This window comes from Petaurus breviceps, unplaced genomic scaffold, assembly GCF_028583685.1.
Source record: "Petaurus breviceps papuanus isolate PSGF00001 unplaced genomic scaffold, PetGlider_PUasm1.0 90925, whole genome shotgun sequence".
NCBI classification, from domain to species: domain Eukaryota; kingdom Metazoa; phylum Chordata; class Mammalia; order Diprotodontia; family Petauridae; genus Petaurus; species Petaurus breviceps.
In genome coordinates, this window is record NW_027187380.1 from 34,646,655 (window position 1) to 34,666,297 (window position 19,643).

General features: G+C 39.8%; 1 pseudogene; it reads right to left on the reverse strand.

Annotated features, from left to right (window-relative positions):
* Nucleotides 1–15,307: 15,307 nt before the first annotated feature.
* On the reverse strand, nucleotides 15,308–16,698 carry LOC138152703 (tRNA N6-adenosine threonylcarbamoyltransferase pseudogene; annotated as a pseudogene).
* Between the last annotated feature and the right edge of the window lie 2,945 nt (nucleotides 16,699–19,643).

Below are 19,643 nucleotides of genomic sequence, written 5' to 3' on the forward strand. Positions count from 1 at the left end.
CTGATGTCACTCTAAGGCAGGTGTGGGGTGGGATGGAGAATGAAATGTATAAATCTGTATTTTGTCTCTGCTCTTGAACAGTCTTTTTAAAATTATAGGTGCACACTTTGTCTCCACATTTTTCAGGTAATCCAGTGTTTCTTATTTTATCTCTTATATCTTATCTCTTTTAGTTTGTCATCTTTGATTATAATGTTATCAAGCTTTTTTTTTTCCCAGTTGAGCTGACCTTTGCCCTTTATTGCATTTTCCCCACTTCTACCAATCAGCCTTATAGCCTGAGAATTTCTTTCCTCATTGATTTCCACTTATTCACATATCCTGTTGCTTTCTCCAGCTTGTTGACATTTTAATCCATTTATCTTGTTCTATTTTTACTTATGATAGATCTGTCATTACAGAGGTCAGACCTGTCTTTACTGACAACATCTTTCTTCAGTAATATTCTATCCTACTTAATTTTCTTTAAAATGTTTATTATTTACTATGATGCACCTTGTATTCAATCTATCTTCATTTCCTGAGCTGTTGTTGACATTATTTGATTTTTATTGTTCCTTCTCATGGAGGCGCTTTTCCCCCTGCTGTTTTCTTTTCTCTTTGCCTTTCCTTTACCTTATCTAAGCAGTTATTGCCTCTTGATGTTCTTTGGTTGTTCCTCTTTTTTGCTTTCTATTCTCCTTATTTGAAGGTGTTTTATTTATTTATGTGGGTGGGAGGATATGGGCTTATTTTGCCATTTTGCTGGATTTCTCAACCTTTAAAAAGTCTTTTACCTTCCAATTTTTTTTTCTTATACGTATTTGTATTGCATCTGGGGATACTTACTCTGTGTCTGGAAATCCTCTTTATGTCGTTCTATAACTGTTACTAAGGACAAGTTGCTACCACATTTTGGTATGAGGCCCTGTTTTCTCACATCATAAACCAAAGCATTTCTCCTGTCCCTTCAAAACTGAATCTTTGTTTTTATTCTTCTCCCTTTCCTTATAATAAGATTTAATGAATTCTTTGTGGAGAAGCAAGATGGTATAGCCAATAGGGTACAACTGTAGGCAAGTCACTTAACGTCTCTGAGCCTCAGTTTCTTCATTTTTAAAATGCAAATATTAATACAGGTAGTTCCAACCCTTGCAGGGTTGTTATAAAGCTCAAATGACATAATACACATAAAGCACCTCACAAGTTTTAAAATACAAATATTAATGACAGTTATGATTAAGAGAAGAAGGTGTAATAGTAGTTGTAACAGCAAGCAGCTGTTATAACTCGCCCATTTTTTCCTCTCCCATAATCTTTATGAACTGACTTCAAAGTCTTTCATTATGGCACAATCAGAAGCCAGGTGGTTTTTTGTCTTCTTCCCATACCTTTCTCCTTGGACCTCACAACATTCTTGTGGAACTTTCAATAAACTTTACTTTTCTTTGGCTAAGAGAAGGTTTGAGTCAGGATCTGGCATTTTGGGGTCTCTGGAGCAACCCTAACCCTCTTTATGGGTAACCTCTTCATTTTTATGGTTCCTTGATACTGGAAACACTGCTAATCTCAAACTCTTCTCCAGCTGGGACTGGAAGGTACATAAGCCTCTCTTTCCCTAGTACCTTGGAAGTGGAAGTTTTTGGTGGGCCTGACCTCTCAGGTTCCATTAGGTCAGACAGCTAGGAGGCTGTTTCCTGCTCAGCCTTGATGAGGGCTGGAATCCCAATAGGTTCAGCAGGAATTCTGATCTTATCTAAGACCAGAAAACCTGCCAATAGAGTCTGGAAAGAATTCAAGGTCTCAGGCTTAATTGGAGTGAGAGTTGTAGAAGTTTATTGTTACAGGACCTTTAGGGTCCTGCTTTACATGTACCTTACAGGGGTACATGCTTTTACTTTTAAAGGGTAGGGCTGCCATTGTCAGGGCTGACTGGATGGAGGGAAGGGACCTCAGTGCATAGATAAAGGTTAGAGCTGACTGAGAGGAACTTGTGACTTTAGTGCAGATAGTTTAGATGAGATTTGGGCCAGACAGGAGGAGACATGAAGAGATTAAGAACAAAAGAATCACAAGGTGTTGCCTAGGCCAAGTGTGGATAGGGGGAAGGGGCAGAGTTTGAGGCTGGGAAAGGGATTTTACAGATTACAATTTTACAATACAAATTGCAGTTACAATTGTACAAACTGGTTTTACAAATTGATTTAGACCCCAGGTACCCCATCAGCCTGACTTCAGGTTCTCAGTCCTGTTTGGAGAACATGGACATGTGCGTAGCTTCTGAAGACTGGAAGATGAGGACAGACACCCCATCTGGAAGTGTAAGCCAGATTCTTTCAATTTTCTTAGGGCTAGGGAACTGGGGAAACTTCAGGTACTTTTTTTTTTGTTTATTTGTTTTTCAAGGCTTACTCTCAAACCTTTTATGGAGGAAGGAACTTCCAGACCCTATGCCTGTAGCTCTCAAAAGTTTGCCATATTGGATAGACTCTTAAGGAGCCTAGGTATCTGTGATGCTTGCATTGGACAAGCAGGCCAGAATCATCTGACATAGAGTAAGTCTGTGCTAGGTCATTCTATGGCACTCTCAATGGTGTAAGATGGGGTCTTATATACAGAAAGGTTGTAGGAGGAATCTAGGGGTGGTCTAGAAGGAGGAGTTTGGGGAGGGTCTTCAGGAGGAGTTAATGAGGTCAATGAATGATTAAGGGTGGGAATTTTCTGGAGGCTACCCTGAGCTGACAGACAATAGTGGGTTAGGCCAGTTCAAGGGAGGAAGAGGATCAAGGGTGGGAAATTGCTGGACAAAGGAGAGCTAAAGGCTTGGGCAGAGCTACAACTTAAGGCCCATGGCCTTAGGCAAATGCCTTACTGTACATGGGAAGATTGAAGGAGAGCTCAAGGGGGCTCCCAGAGCCTGCACCTCATCAGGAGGGGCTGAAGATATGAGATATCCTTAGAGTTCTCTTTGCTAGGCTAAATATCACCGGTTTTTTCAACCAATTTTCTTATGGCATAGATTTAAGGTTTTTGACCATTCTTGTTGCTTTTCTCTGGACATTCTTTAGCTTATCTGTCTTTCCTAAAATATGGCCCACAGAAGTAATCATATTATTCCAGGTGAAGCCTGATCAAGGCAGACCATCACTACCTTATTAAAAGAAGCTATGCCTCTCCTAATTCAGACCAAGATCGAAGCTTTTTGGACTTCTATATCATACTGATTCATATTGAAACCCTAAAACTGAAGAGGTTACCCACTAGAGGGTTAGGGTTGCTCTGGAGACCCCAAAATAACAACACACCAGGTCCTGCTAAATGAATTTGATTCAAGTCTTCTCAGCCAAAGAAAAGTAAAATTTGTTAATAGTTCGCTTGCATTAGACACAGAATCTGTGCTAGGTCGTTCTATGGCTCTCTCATTCTTCCATGGTGCCCTCACAAAAAGAAGACAGGATAGGGTCTTGTATACAGAAGGTTGTGAGAGGAATCTAGGAATGGTCTAGGGGAGGATTTGGAGGAAGGTCTTCAGGAGAAGTTAATAAGGTCAATGAGTGATTAAGGGTGGGAAGTAGCTAGAGGCTACACACAATGGTGGGTCAGGAATGCTCAAGGGTGTATTGATATTTTGATAGGCTCTAGGGTGGGAAGTAGATGAACAATGGAAGGCTAGGCTAGTAACTAGTCTAGTAGTTTAGCAGTTAGTAACTAGGCCCAGTGTAAGGCTTATTGACTCATGCAAATGCCTCATCAAATGGGATGATTTAATCTAGAGTCCAAGGGAGGTTGCCAGAGCCTGTACCTCAGACACTCAAGGAGAACTTGAGGGGGCTTCCAGAGCCCAAACCTCATCAAAACCTTCATATATTTCTCAGAATTTTTTCTTTCTAACCGTGTTTCTGTAATCTTGTACTTTTGACATCAAATTCTTCAATCCAAGTATAGTAGTTTACATTTATCTTTCTCAAAATCCATCTTAATAGATCCAACCCCATTTTCTATCCAGTAAAGACTTTTTTGGATCCTGACTCGATTATCCATTGTGTTAGCTGTGATTATGATTAGCCAGATTTGTTTCTACACATAGGAGAAGATGCAGTCTATGCTTTAGTGAAGTAATTGGTAAAAGTTTACAACCTGGGCCAAGGATAGGTCCATGTAGAACTTCCCCAGGAACTTTCTAAGTTGAAATTGAAACTTTAATGGCAATTCTCTGGAAATGGCCGTTAACTAGTTCTGAATCTATCAAATTATAGTATCCTGTAGTCCATATTATTCATCTTTTCCACAAGAATAGCATAAAATAAACATGCCTAAAATTTAGGTAGACTATATCCACAATGTTCTCATTTACAAGTTTAGTAACCCTTTCAAAAAAAATGAAATAAGGTTAGTCTCATATAACCTGTTCTTGATGAAATAATGCTAGCTCTTTGTGATCATCACTTTCATTTTGACATGTTCACTAAATATCCCTTTAATAATACACTCTATAGTTTTCTGAGGAGTCAAAATCAAGTTTCCTAGTCTATAATTTGAAGATTCTCTTCTTTTTTGAAAATTGAAATGGCATTTGCTCGTCTCCAGTTCTAAAGTATCTTTTCCCTTCTCCATGATATTTCAATTTGCATTGTCACTGATTCAGTAATCACATATGGCATTTCTTAATGTAAGAAAGAGTATAGTTCAAAGGGTGTAATCAGTTTTGTAATTCTGATTATGTGTGGCCAGATTGTTAGATCTGTTTTATAAGTGTAATGCAAATGACTTATTAACATTTGAGGAGTACAGCAGTAGTAGAACTGGAAATAGCTTTTTTTTTTTTTTACAAACATCATATTAACAAAAACAGTATTTTTAGTACTACCTACAATTATAGGCCCAATTCTTTCTCTTCCTTTGCCACCTATGTAAAATTGGAATGGTATAAATTTTCACAGGGAAGCTGATTGAAGATTTCCATTGTGGATAGGTGTAGCAGCAAGCACCCCAAGCGTCCTCAGGGTTTGCTGCCAACACAGGTTCTTGGATCTGCTTTGATAAAGGAAAGCAACTCAAAATGGGTTAACCAGCTTACTTTAATCAGTAAATATGTATTGTTTACCTAGTTCAGGGGAAAAAGGTCAGCACCCCAAACTTCAGAATATACAGACAGAATTATCAAGTCAGAGAAACAGATCAAGTAGACAGATTTCCAAACTGTCCAACCATTACATCCATATCAAACAACATCTGGGTTTCAAAGCCGGGGGGGCTCTAGACATCGGCTTCCCAGAATTTCATCTGATCAAATCACAGAACACTTCTCAAAGTGAGCCCCAAAACAAAGCTACACATCAGGGCTTATATAGCCTTCTCCTGGCTCAGAGAATGTAACAACCTTATTGACTCACTGGCCAATCAAGAAGTATCTACTGAAAAACAAGCCTCCCGCTCCAGGTGCACTTTAGCCTAGGGCCAGGGAATATCTTTAAATTTACATCCCATTACAATAGGCAAATCTGGAGCACTAGAATAATTTCATATACTAATAGGACATTTTCTAGAACTGTGGGTCCTTTGGCATCAAGTCAGAAAGCAGTACTTCTAGACATTTGTTATTTCCCTAAGATATTTATGTTCTGATAGTAATAAACTTGTTATTCACTTAAGGCTCAAACTATTACCACAAGATTTAGTCAGTCCACAAAAGTACGGAATACCTACTATGTGCATCACATTGTATCCAAAAGAAAACAAAACATGGGAGTCATTTGGGGGAGGTATGAAAAGCACAAGAAAGAAATAGGGAACAATAACAAGTTAAACAGTAGGAATTTAGAAAAGAGACAGATCCTTTTGGACTATAGTTGTAATCAAAGAAGTCTTGGAGGAAGCTTGGAAGGATGGAGAAATGGGTTTTAGATTGTTGTTGTTGTTTGTCCTTTGTTCTAGAAAAGGACCAATGACTTCAGGAAGGTGAAATGAATTGGATTTAAGTGAGGCAGGGCTATGCAAATTTACCAGCCTTACCCTCTCCTCCAGAGCCATCTGAATGTAGTGGTAAGACATAGATCTGCATGACTGGAGATGGTCCAGATGCAGTGGGAGACCATTTCCTTTTTACGCTAAGGCCTTTTACGGGTCTCAGTTTGAGGCAATACCCATTCAGTGATTGGCAGGTAAGAAGAGAGGCAAAAGAAGACCTCTTACTTATTTGAAAAAAAAAAAATCAGTCTGGAAGGGGAAGAACCTCCGGGTTTTTGGCCAGAACAAAAACAATTGCTATTTACATTCACTGGGAGCCAACCAAACCCAAACAAAGACCAACTGAGGCTTAGGTTGGAACCTATTATTGGCCAATCTGTGAGAGCCAGAGTGATTTGAGTTTAAGGTATTATCTAGTAGTTCCATTTGAATCCCAATGGCTTTATCAGTGCCTGTTTTTTCAGAGCCTTATTTCAAGAAATTTATATTTCTTGTAAGGTCTTTCCCAAGCCTCAGTTTGTTTGAGGCAACACCCATTCAGTGATTAAGGCTTGGTGAGAAATAAGCATATTCAAGTAGCTTCATTTGAATCTCAATGGGCCTTATCAAAGCCTGGTTTTCCAGAGCTCTTTCATGAAATTCACTTTTCTTTGAGCAGAGCACCAGCATTTAAGTGCATGATTCCCCATGTGGGCAGAGGAAGGGAAGAAGGAAGGAGAAGCATAGCCCAACTACAGCTGGTCATTTGGGTCCTTAGTGGGTTACCTCACTGGTAAGGTACCGGCTCTGGTAACCCCCTTGAGCTCTCCTTGAATCTTCCCACATAGGGTATTTGCATGAGGCCATAAGCCTTTCATTGTGGCTTTGCCCAAACCTTTGATACTAGCTTGGCCCTCCATTATCCAGCTAGCCCCTACCCTACATCCTTCCAAAATATCTATACCCAAATCTGTTAAACTCTTCAACTGGCCTAACCCACTATTGTCAGTCTTCTCTAGGTAGCCTCCAGCAACTTCCCACCTTTAATCATTCATTACTGGAGTCTGACCTCATTGACTCTTCCTGAAGACCTTCCCCAAACTCCTCCTCTAGACCTCCCTTAGATTCCTACCTCTACCTTTCTATATATCAGACCCCATCTTGGGTACTTGAGAGGAGGAAGGCCAGATAATGATTTAGCGCAGACTCACTCTGTCAGATGATTCTGGCCCGCTTGCCCAATGCAAGTGTCACAGATACCTAGGCTCCTTAAGAGTCTACCCAATATGGCGAACTTTTAATAAACTTTGATTTTCTTTGAGAGAAGACCTAAGTCAAATTCATTTGGCAGGACCTGGTGTGTTGGTATTTTGGGCATCCCTAACCCTATACCTCATCATTTTATGATGACCCTCTTCACTACTACTTAGTACTCGTGGATTGTTTTTTGTCCTTCTTTCTAGAAGAAGACCAGTGACATCAGTGATTGCAAGTGATAACTTGAAAGTGAATTGAATAGGGGCAGCTAGTGGCCCTGGAGTCAGGACCTGGGTTCTGATTGGGCCTCAGACACTTGAAACACACACAAAAAAAACTAGTCGTGTGACCTTGGGCAAGTCACTTAACCCCAGTTGCCCTCCCCTCCAAAAAACAAAACAAAAAAGCAAAAGGGAATTGAATTTAAGTGAGACAGGGCTGTGGGAATTCACCAGCCTTACTCTCTTGAATATATGTCTGGAGAATGGAAAAGGATGAGTCAGAAGGGTCATTATTATATGCAAGAACATTAAAGTCAGATTGAAATAGTTTTACAAAAGCCCAAATATAGGTATTAGGAATATATATTAGCATATGGCAGACAATAAATATCTATTGAATTGGGTTGAATTTATTCAGGGAATTAACTCTGGTATGTGTGAGGTGTGCTCAAGGAGGTCAGCCTTATCACAGTGAGCTTTTATTGTAAAGCAGACATGTACTGAATCAGTGTAGAGAATAAGAAGTGATGGTCTCACTATACACTGCTTGGATCATATCACATGCATTTTCAGAGGCTATTCGCCATGCCTGGAAGGCTCTTTCTCCTCATCTATACCCTCTGACTTTTCTGGCTTCCTTCAAGGCTTAGTTAAAATCTCATCTTCTGAAAGTAGCCTTTCCTGGGCCGTTAGTGCTGTAAATATCTTCTCCCTGAGATTACGTCAGATTTATCCTGTATCTTGTTTGTACAGTAGTTGTTGTAGTTTATACAAATAGTTGTTTGCATGTTGAGAACGCCCTGAGGAGCTGTTTTTGCCTTTTTAAAAAAATCCCCAGTATTTAGCTCAGAGCCTAGCACACAATAAACATTTAATAAATGCTTGTTGATTTGTAGTCAATTCTGCATACTATAGTTTAGGAAGAAAACTAATCAGCTGGAGTGCTTCTAGTGAAGGAGGATCAGGAAGAAAATTGAGATCTTGTTATCTAAGGGTCATGAAACTAGAGATGGCTAGTCTGGAGAAGAAAAAGCTTGAGGGAGGGTTGGGGAGCAAGATAGTCTTTTCAAAAAGTATTTGAGAAGATGTCATAGATGTATTTCAAAACTTTTCCAATTTGGCCCCAGAGTATAGAACAACAAGCAATGGATAGAAATTCCAGAAGCTTTTCCATAAAGATTAGAGAACTCCTATACTCTTTATATGAAAATGCCTACTTGATATCTGCAGTATACAAGATGCTTAAGGATCATGTGTGTCTATAAGCATTTTCCTTGGGGTATAATTCTTAGAGACTTTTAAGATAGGATAAAAACCACACCCTTATCACAAAACTATATGGAGGCTGACAATAGATAAGGTAAATTTCTGAGATCCTTTTATCCAGTTTACTTTTCTCTAATCCTTCCTGTTTTTAGAGAAATGCTGCATGTGGCCACAAGGTGGCGGAAACCCTCCAGAAATGACCCTCTGCTGGGAGTTTATTACAATTATTAGTCAATGAGGAAGGAGACAAAAAGGGAAGGGAAGTGAATGGGTACATACATAGTGAAATAGTCTTGACCATTCTGAACGTTTTCCACTCTCAACATGTGGTATTGGGTGACTAGAGAATGCTGAAGCACACAGAAACTCTAGAAAAAGAGCCATGGGCATCTAAAAATTGCATTGTGAGAGGGAGGGCTGATGACTTCAGCAGATATAGTGGTATAAATAAGATGATGGCAATATTTGTCCTATGTTATCTAGAAGCAGGTAGTGCAAATAGAGGCAGTTTCTGGACCTTATATCCCTGGAGTTTGCTTTGCAGTGGGTAACATTGGTTACCAGGACTCAAAGGAAGTGAGAAAAATTCAAGCAGAGTTAAGTTCAGTAGTTGGGTTGAAGTGTTCCCTCATCTCACTTCTGACCTCCTCCATCCCCTGAGGGAACTAAACAACCAGAGTATATATATCCTCAGTTATGTCCTTGGGTTTGTTCTTTTGAGAGGGTATAATGATAAACTCCTTTTCCAATGACACGTATATTCTAAGTATAACCTTGCTGAGACAAAATGTTAGAATCATCATAATAATAGCTGACATTTGTATAATACTATAAAATTTGCGAAGCCTATTACATATGTTATCTCATTTGATTCTTACCACTACCCTGTGAGAGAAGGGTTATGATTGTTACTATTTTACATATGTGAAAACTTAGACTTAGAGAATTTAAATGAGTCTGTGATCCTGTGGCTTGCCCAGAGTTATATAATTAGTGTCTAAGACAGTACTCAAACCTGAGTCTTCCTGTCTTGAGGCCTAGCACTCCATCCACTACACTAGGCTGCCTTAAATAGAATATTAGAGATGGAAAGCACCTTAAGGATTAACTTAACCAGAGGTATAATTGTGTGTTCTTTGGGTGTCACTCTTATAACCTGAGCAAGTCCCAGCTGGTCACACAGCTGGTTAGTACCTAGACTAGAATTCAGGTTTCTCTTTCTACCATACCATCTTAATATAAATCTACAGACATGCTATCCATAGCATTGCCCTACCCAAGATCACTTCTCAAAATCTAAAAGCTCTATAATACTGAGTCCATCAGACACTTATGAGGCTATTTCTATGACACTAAACTACTCCTGGTTACATTTTGCTTATGCTTTTCTCAGAGAGAAGCAGTATTGTGTAATGGGAACCTTAAAGCCAGGAAGACCTGGGTTTGAGTTCTGCCTTGGACAGACACTGCCTGTATGACGAAGGGCTTCCAGCACAAGGTGTACCTCGGCATCCCCAGGGGAACCCTCACAGTCTCAAATGAATGATATTTCCTCAAAATATCCCAAATAATACCCCAAATCCAAGATACTAAGGATCTTCTCTACTGAGTCTCAAAGAGAAGTTAGATACCTTTGTCCATGGATCCTACGATATGGAAGAGAGCAGAGGACAAAGAGAGCCATTGAGAGCCAGATCACCTAGGCTGTTGTCCCAGCTCTTCCACTAGCAATCTGTGCAATCTTGGACCATTCACTTAATCTCTATAGACCTCAGTTTCACCATCTATAAGATGGAAATTTGAACTAAACACTAAAGTCCCTTCCAGGTCTCAAATTCTATTCTGACTGCCACTGTTGTAGTCCTTATAATTTGAACTTGAGCTGTATCTAATTCACTTCAAAGAAATGGAATGAGTCCAGGATGGGAAAACATAGAGCGAAGCCCTGCCACCCTCTCCTTGGCTGTCTGTAAATTAATTATTCATTTACTCATTCAGCTAACATGGATTGAGTGCACACTATGTGCCTTCTGATGGGAACTGTGAGAGTAGTTTGATCTTGATTTACATATTCTGTGTCTTCCTCAGATCATCAGAGAGGCTTCTTAGAACTGCTTGAGAAATACAAAATACAGGTCTCCCAGCTGGCACAGTTTGCCATTTGGGCCATCCAGATTACAGAACCATGTACTACTTCCTGTCATTTTGAACACTAAATATAAAAACAAAATTTTTGAAATAGTTGTTACTTGAGGACAATCTATAAGCAGATAAAAAATTGAGGACAGACTGCTTAAGGAACTTTTGATAGGAAAAAAAATTCCAGGTCTTTGAAGTACATACATTAACTCTAAGGTAAATAATGAAATTACTTTTAGAGCTGACAGGGACTTTAGGAATCATTGCATTTCATAGATTGGGGTAGGTGTGGGTGAGTGGAGGTATAAAAAGGTTGTTAAAAGAACCTGGGTTTCAAACCCAACTCTTTTGCTTCCTATTTTGAAACACTATGCTGTTTCTCAAGATTCAAGGTAAGTTTGAAAAAAATGTTCAGTACTTAAACCTAGGAGATGAAGGGAAGCCTAGCTAAATCAAATCTATATGATTAATGGTTAAGGGTTATTGATTAAGGTTTATTTACCTCATATAGACTCCAAGAATTCTTATCTTAATTACCAGTGGCATTGATGAGTAGTATCCTACAGGGCTGTTGGCTACCAATTTTCTCCCCTGGCTTCTAACAAAATCCCTGAGGGATGACTTCTTAACACTATTTACTTGAGCATCCATTCTTAAGTGTGCCCCTGTAATGGTAATGGGAATTTGAAGATCTTCCCTGCCCCTAAATAAGCCTAAGTTGAATTTGAGGACCTTTCCTGATTTGAAAATATACTTTGCCCCCTAATAGGCTGAATGTGGTCACATGGATCCTGTGGTGGGAAGAGTTTGCTGAAGGGTGGAGCAGAACTCACAGGAGAAGCTTGCTTTGAGGGAGGCTTGTTTTTCCGGAAGGCACAACTTTTATTACTTTGTAGTCAAGTGGGTCACAAGGCTTGATGTTCTCTGACTCTGGAGAAAGCTATTTATACTTCTGAGTTGGGGTTTTGCTTTGGGGCTCATTTTGGGAAGAGTTGTGTGATTTGGCCAGATGAGACTCTTAGCAGCTGTTGAACTCCCCCCCCCCCTTTGAAAACCCAGATGTTGGTGCTTCTCTCTCTGGTGACTAACTGTATGTATGTGATGGTCAGACAACTAGAAGCCCTGTCTGTTAGTCTGCTGAATTGTGTTATTTTCTCTGTATTTTTGTCTGCTTGTAGCTTCTGTTTGTATTCTCTGAAGTTCAGGGTGTTGACTTTTCCCCCTGAACTAGGTAAATGATACATGTTTCATTAAAGTAAGGTTGTTAACCCTCTTTGCTTTCCTTTAGAAAAGCAGATCAAAGAACCTGTGCTAGCAGCCATCCTAGGTATACTAGGGTGCTGGCTGCTATGCATAACCCCCACACAAACATCAATTACTGGTTATCACTTCAATATAATCTAACTACTGCTATTTACTCTTATCTTCAATATATTGATTAGCACTCCATTTTCATTTAACCATTTGACATTAATTAGCTTTTACAATAGGGATATTTACTAAGAAGATATAGCAAGAACAGAAGTATAAATGCATTAGACTCCTGAAGCAAGAACAACATTTTCCCCTATGCTACTTGGTCCCTGGGAAGGGTGGGCTCAATTTTAAAGTGATCACTGTGAAGCATTCATCAAACACCAAATTCATTTTTGAATGTGGCATAGTTGATAAAGCAGTTATCTCCTGGGCTGGTTCAGGTAGGCTTCACTCCTCACTAGGTTTGATGGCCTTCAAAGCCTGTCATGGATTTTGTTCCTGGACTCCTAACATTCCTCAACCTTTTGGAGCTTAAAGGGTCATAGCCTAATCCATCCCATTTCAAATAAATATTCCCTTACTTAAGGCAGGAAAGAATAGATACCTTAGGGGCTGAGCACAGCCAGGCCAGGTGTGCATGACTTCATATCAAGCCAGGTGAGGAGGGAGAATGGGCTGCTAGTTCTCTTTCCATCCAGAGGCTTACAGAAATTATTGACTTCTCTCTCAAATGTAGCCAGGTAGGAAAGAGATTGAGTTGCCCTTGTGAAAGCTTTTTTGTATATAAACTCAATTCTGGATCAGCAGTCATTCAGAAAGGCAATGTGGTAAGCAGATTGGAAACAGTTATAGCATAGCTGGTGCCTGCAGAGCTTCCCAGACAACATGGAACTGTCCCTGAAAAGGTTTAAACCTGGGAAAAACTGGCAAACACTTCCACACTCTCAAGTGAGAAACCAAACTGATTTGATTTGGCTAGACAGATCTCTGACCCTTGGGCCCTACACATATGCTTCAAGAAAGGAATTTGATGGATCCTTGAAGGAGGGAGTTGTTTTATTGTGACAATGTGGAGATTTGGGTGGAGAGGAGATGAGATCTGGGGCCACAAGTGATTTTGAGGCCACCAAGAAACAGCACAGTTAGCAATAGTGAGCTCTTCCCCCTGCCCCAATTGTGGAGTATGACTGTGAAAGATGCTTGAAAAGGTTTTATATTTCACAGAATAGGTGAAAGCTGGTATTTCACTCAATTTAGTGGTGAAGAAAGCCATGTGTAGTCATGTTTTATGAACCATTTAATCCTATATGTTTTATAGATATCTTTCCAAGGGCGGAAGTTGAATGGAATCTTAAGATTCTTTCCCAGGTCCCCTACCCCAATCTGCTCCTTGAGACCTGTCTTTTGTTTACATCAATTGTGGTTTCTCAGTATGGTTCTCTGTCAGGAAGACAAAGGGAAGCTATCATTAATTCACCTCTCAGCAATCTGAAGAGAAAGGAAGGGAGAAAAGATGACTAGATAAAAAAAAAAAAACCCTCCCTAGCCTCTTCTATGTAGCCAGTGGGGAAAAATCCTATAGCTTATACTTAATTCAGGGTCCTTTACCCATGTGGTTGATGTCTGGTGTTTGTCTGCCAGCAGTACATATCTGGTCTTTCCAGGACAATGACTTTTCTCTTTAGTTTGCCCATCTCCCAGTGATCCCAAAATTCCTTACAGGCTCTCAATGATATCATCCCCTCTCTACTCAAACTATCTCACAGCCCTATAAAATCACCCTCTTCCCCATGAAGCTGTTGAATTCCAATATTTGTTGTCTTTACTAACTTTCTCTTTAGGAATATCCACTTATTTCTCTAATATCTTTGCTTACTTATCAGACTATGATTTTTTTGGCTGTACACCCTGACCACAGAGACTGTACCATATCACTTTTGTTCTAAGAAAGTTAGAGAAGACATACCCTTGAAAGGTTCCCCAACATCAACCATCACCTACTCTTGACACAGACTCTTCTTTAATCTAATTGAAGAATATTTTCTCCTGCTTACTTATGTGGCTTAGTGTGTGGGGAGCTAATTATGGGAAGTAAGATGACTCCTTCCTCCCTGGGCTCCAGAGAACTGCAGAAAGAAAGCATTAGCAAATACTCTAATTGCTTGGAAATAGCCTTAATGTCCTATTAAGGAAAGACAGAAGCTGAGCCTGATTCAGCTTCCCAAGTTAATGCCAATTGAGGCAGATGCTCCTATGAAAGGAAGTGTGGCATAGTGGAAAGAACACTCACTTTGGAACCAAACAATCTAATGTGACTTTTGAACTATGTAGCTTAAATAAATCACTTCATCTCATTGTTATCTAACCTCAATTTTCATATTTTGCATTTATTATAAACTTGGGTTTTGGTTTTTGTTTTTTTGGTCTGAACCTGTGTAAGAACCCTCTTTAACCAATACAGATTAACAACTATTTGGGAACTTTCAATCATATAGTTGCCTGGAAAAGTTGTATCAATATGTAGCCAGTATGTGTCAGAAAAGGGACCTGAATGAGTTTTTCTGACTGAATCAGAGGCTAATTCTTTCTTCACTACATCAGGCTGCCTTTCTATGTTGAGTAACTATTAATAAAAACAAACATTCACATATAAAATTATGAAGTATTAATTCCTTTGTGAACAGTTTAGTTGCCAAAAGGGGCAGAAAAAGATTTTGTGTATGAAAAACTGATAAAATCTATATACCAAGAAACACAGTTCTTCTGATTAAGTATGAGGAGAGAGTCACTGTTTAGGAAGACTGGATAGTGAGCTGCCACTCAAATTAATAAGACCTGTTTGAGGGGAGAGAAATGACTAAGGCTGCAGGGCATTGAGGCTGCATGAGATATCTTCACTCTTTTGTGTGTGACTTTTTATGGAGCTGACAAAGTATTACATTATGTGACCATTTGGGGATCATGGGAAAATAAAATAAGGACTGTTGGCTTCGTAACTTAAAAGGGTAGATTTCCTGAGTTTTACCTCAGAAGAGAAAACTGAGTGATCATCAAAGTTCTGATTTGAGGCATTGTGTAGCAAAAAAAAAGGGGGGGGAGGAAAGAAAGGAAGGAACAAACAAAAAAAAAAACCTGAAGGTGCCCAGGAAAGGGCAAGACAGGCTTTGTAGCTGTTTTGTTGTAAGAAAATGGTTAAAGCAAAATCCTATTGGCTAGGCTTTTCTACATAATCCAGATATTCATTCTTTTTTTTTTTTTTAGTCAATAACACTTTTATTTCGTCAGCTCTTCAGATCAACAAGCATTTGTTTAGTGTAGCTCTATGTCCCTGGCACAAGGCCAATTCACATGGGTTCTGAGAAATCCATGTTATGAAGCTCAGCTCTCCAGAAGAAGGAGTAGGGAACCTATTCTGAAGCCCACTATGTGACCAGAAAATAGGAAGGTTCCACATATTCAGGTTTTCCTTGGTGTAGACTCTGTGTGGCCCTCTCCTCACTAGGTCAGTTCCTCCAAGTCACTTCTACTTCATCAGTACAGTACCTCTGAGTTACCCCAGAATCACTGAGTGCTGTTCTATGTCCAGAATGGAACATCTCCCAGCCAGCCTGAGCAATCATAGCTCCATTGTCAATGCAAAATCTTTCATCAGTGGCAAAGAGCTGGGCATCACGTTCTTCACACATTGTCCCCATCATCTCCTGTAGCCTCATATTACATCCCACACCTCCCCCAATGAGGACTTCTTGCGAACCACAGTGTGCCATGGCCCGCTCTGTGATTTCCACCAGCATTGCAAACACTGTTTCCTGGAGAGAGAAACAAAGATCTTCAGGGGTACATTCATTTGCAGCCAGCATTTGATGAGCTGCTTCCTCAACATAAGACAGGATTCCTGAGAATGAGACATCCATCCCCTTCACAATGTATGGTAACTCCACTAGCTTTTGGCCTTGCTTTGCCATCTGCTCAATGTTGTAGCCAGGGCTGGGATCATTGGAGATCTTCAGAACTCGGGCAAATCGATCCAGACAATTACCAACAGCAATGTCGATGGTTTCCCCAAAGATTCGGTAGCGATGCTCTGAATATGAAATTACCTGAGTATTTCCACCGCTGACGTAGAGTACAGTTGGACTAGTGGCTCCAGTGATGAGGCGACCCATCTCAATGTGGCTCACACAATGATTCACAGCCACCAATGGCTTATTCCACAACTGTGCCACAGTTCGGGCAACAACAGCCACTGAGACTAGTGGAGCACCCATTCCAGGGCCTTTGGTAAAGGCGACACAATCAATGTCTTTAGGGTTGAGTCCAGCTTCAGTCAGTGCTTCATGCAGCAGGTCCAGCACACAAGCTCGATGGTGCCTGTCCGTGTCTCCTGGAAGGAACCCGGTGCCCCGAGGGGTGAGGTAGGTCCGCCAAGGGTTAGCCAGCACTGCTCCATCTCTCACGATGCCCACGCCGATCTTGTTGGCGCTACCCTCGAAACCAAGAACCGTGGGCATGGTTGGGGCTGTGGGATCAGAGATCCCGGGGGTCCATGGAGCTCTCCCTTTACACCACCCTCGCCGACGCAGTCACAGCCAGAAGAGGTCACAGATCGCGGCCCAGATATTCATTCTAAGAAGTTTTTCTGTGAATTCTGATTTACTATAACATGCTAAAAAATTATTGCACAAAAAGTATCTTGTTTAGTGAGGAGCTGGATGGGTTGGTCTGCTTTGTAGTTCTCCCTGAAGTGTTAGGGGACTATCGTTATGCTAGTGTAATCATTTATTTTTTTCAGTGGGACCAAAAGGGCAACAGTTAGCAAATACTTGGCTTCATGTTTGCAGATTGGTCCTGAAGGACCATGGATATTAAGGTTTACTATCCAGATTTGTGAGTTGCTCTGAGCAATTCACACCGCTCATGTGCCTCCCTCCTAGGTTTCTTTAAGTGTGTGCCCACTCTCTCCCCACAGATTCTGTGTACATTGGTAGGAGTCTGTGAACTATATTTATAAGTGACTTGTGATGTTAATTACTCCTCTCTTTTCTTTGTATAGATTGTGATTATTGGTTTTGCCTTCTCATTAAGTAAATGGTTTATGTTTAGAGTTTAAGCACCATTGTGTGTGTCATGGCAATTTTATTTGATTCAGTAGCATAGTGATACCTTGCTCTTTCCCCTAGCAAAAGGTTACCTCTAGAATTCTGAGAAAGCTGAGTTGTGGTGTGGTGATGGCCCTTCTCAAGAAGTCCAGACCTGTCAGTATGACAGCAGATTGGATGAGTGAGTCAACCCAGTGAGTGAAAATGGTGGCCACACAACACCCTGTACTACTCAAGCAAAAAATATTTTTGATCATGAATGATCATGAAATGATAAATTCCATTACATATAGTTTATTTTTAAAATATGTATGTTAATGTTATAAACATGCTCAGTCTAGGAATAAATAATATTTGTTGGAAAGCCAGGAAGATTTTCATTATATTCATTTTACATTTATTCTTTTGGAATAAATGGGTAGCTCCCTTAATAGAGTACAACTCAGACAAATGTGAGCCTTTTCATACTGCTTCCATTACAATTTCCTGCTTTGTTCTCCATTGGCTAGGGACAACCTCCTGAACTGCCCACATCATGCTCCCCCTCACATAGCTTGGGAAGCATGCATACAAGCCTCCAACCCCTTACCTGATCAGAAGCCTGGCCCTGCTAAATCACAGCTCTCATTAGAACAAGTCACCTCTGAACCACATTTTGCTATCAAAAATAATTATTATGTAGAAACAAAATTCCTCCCATAATTTCCCACAATTCCCCCTTTTTTCTTTATTCAAGTTTTTGTTTCTACACCTTTAATACTCCCCGACTCTTTCTCATATGAATTCCTCTCCTTATCCATCTCCCCTTTAAGTAAGATCGACACATTGACAAATTACTAGGGGGCAGTCCCCTTTCTGAACACAGATACAGAGACCCAAAAGTTTTAAATAATATCAATCAATCATCCCTTCAAAATCCAAAAGTGTCTTCTCACACAACTTCTTGGGGCCAGGCTGGAGGAGGCTGGGGGCCATCATCTAACTGACATTCTCTGGTTCTTGTTGTCTGTGGCCATTTTCAGCCACACATCTCAGCATCTTTTCGTCCACCTGTAGAAATCTGCTTTCTTATGTCCACTCTCCTACAAAAGTGACCTTGGAACAATTTTAAATTACCATTCCTAAACCTTATACTCTTAGCATTCTTACAAAATTAAAACTGGAACCATGGCCAATTGTCATGTTCAAGAAACTCACATTAGAACCCAGTTTCTTATACTCTAAATTAGTCCATTATTAATTCCTCCACCAGGAGATCACTTAAGGAATTGGTAACAGGCTCTAATACATACAGAAATACATTAAGTAATCAATTTTAACACAGTACATATAAAGTCATAAAACAGTTCCAACTTCTGGTCATGTTATGCTTCTCTCAAAGCATTTACAAAATAGACCACAAACTATACTTCTTTTAACATTAACTAATGGTAACAAAATTGAGACAAGTATGACATTAACTAACAGAATAATATTCTCACAAGCCCTTGATCTAATTGTCTCCATGCTATTTCAGAGAATTAAGGGACCCTGACTTATACAAGAATATATACTAGTAACAGACATCAAGGCCAAACAGCTAGTTGTTTGGGCTAAAATACTAAGCCTAATAGCTTAATCTTATAAGATTAGGTCACCTATGTCGACCTAAAAGTTTGGTTAAAGGAGGCAAATGGTAGGTTATGTACATTTATATCACTCAGCAAAATAAAGCAATCTGATTGATTAGTTCAGACTTTGGCCTTTATTGAGGTTCAAATATTGTCACCTGAGATATTTCAAAATCAATTAATAGATTTGTTATTATGTGTACAAAACTTTTTTATTATGGAAATTTGCCATTAAGAGAGTAGGAACATAACTAAAGCAAGGGAATAACATCTCCCCAAGTCCATATTAATTCTAGGCAGAAGGTATGTCAGACTGCAAACTGCATTATTGAGCCATGCCCAAAGACTGGCAGGTGTCAATGAGGACATTAAATTGAGAGACCTTCACCTCAGCACATGCTGAAAAGTTGTTCCCTCAACCTTCACCCTCTGCAGTTCATAGATGCATCTTTGCTGGGTCACTGGCTTCATGAATCAGTGACTCAAATAGCTTTTCTTGATAATCCACACCTGGAGTTAAGACTCAGGAAAACAGTTAACAGTCCCATCAAATATCAAATAGCAAGCTCCAACAATCAGCCTTAGATATGACTATGACTTCACATTGGTTAAGGAATATCTTTAAAGTGAGCCTTAAATAGCCTCCATTTGTTTCTACACTCATTCTAGTTCATAAAATCAAATCTTCTATTAAGACCATAAGTTATTGCTCCAACAGATTTACATGTTTCCCAAGCTTCTCTTATCTTCTTCTGACCATGTTTGATGATATATACATAAGTTCAAACACTACCTTTAAAATATGTTTAGGTCATGGAATATCACTTTCAAATACACAAGGAATCCCTACCTGGGGAAAATGATTGAAC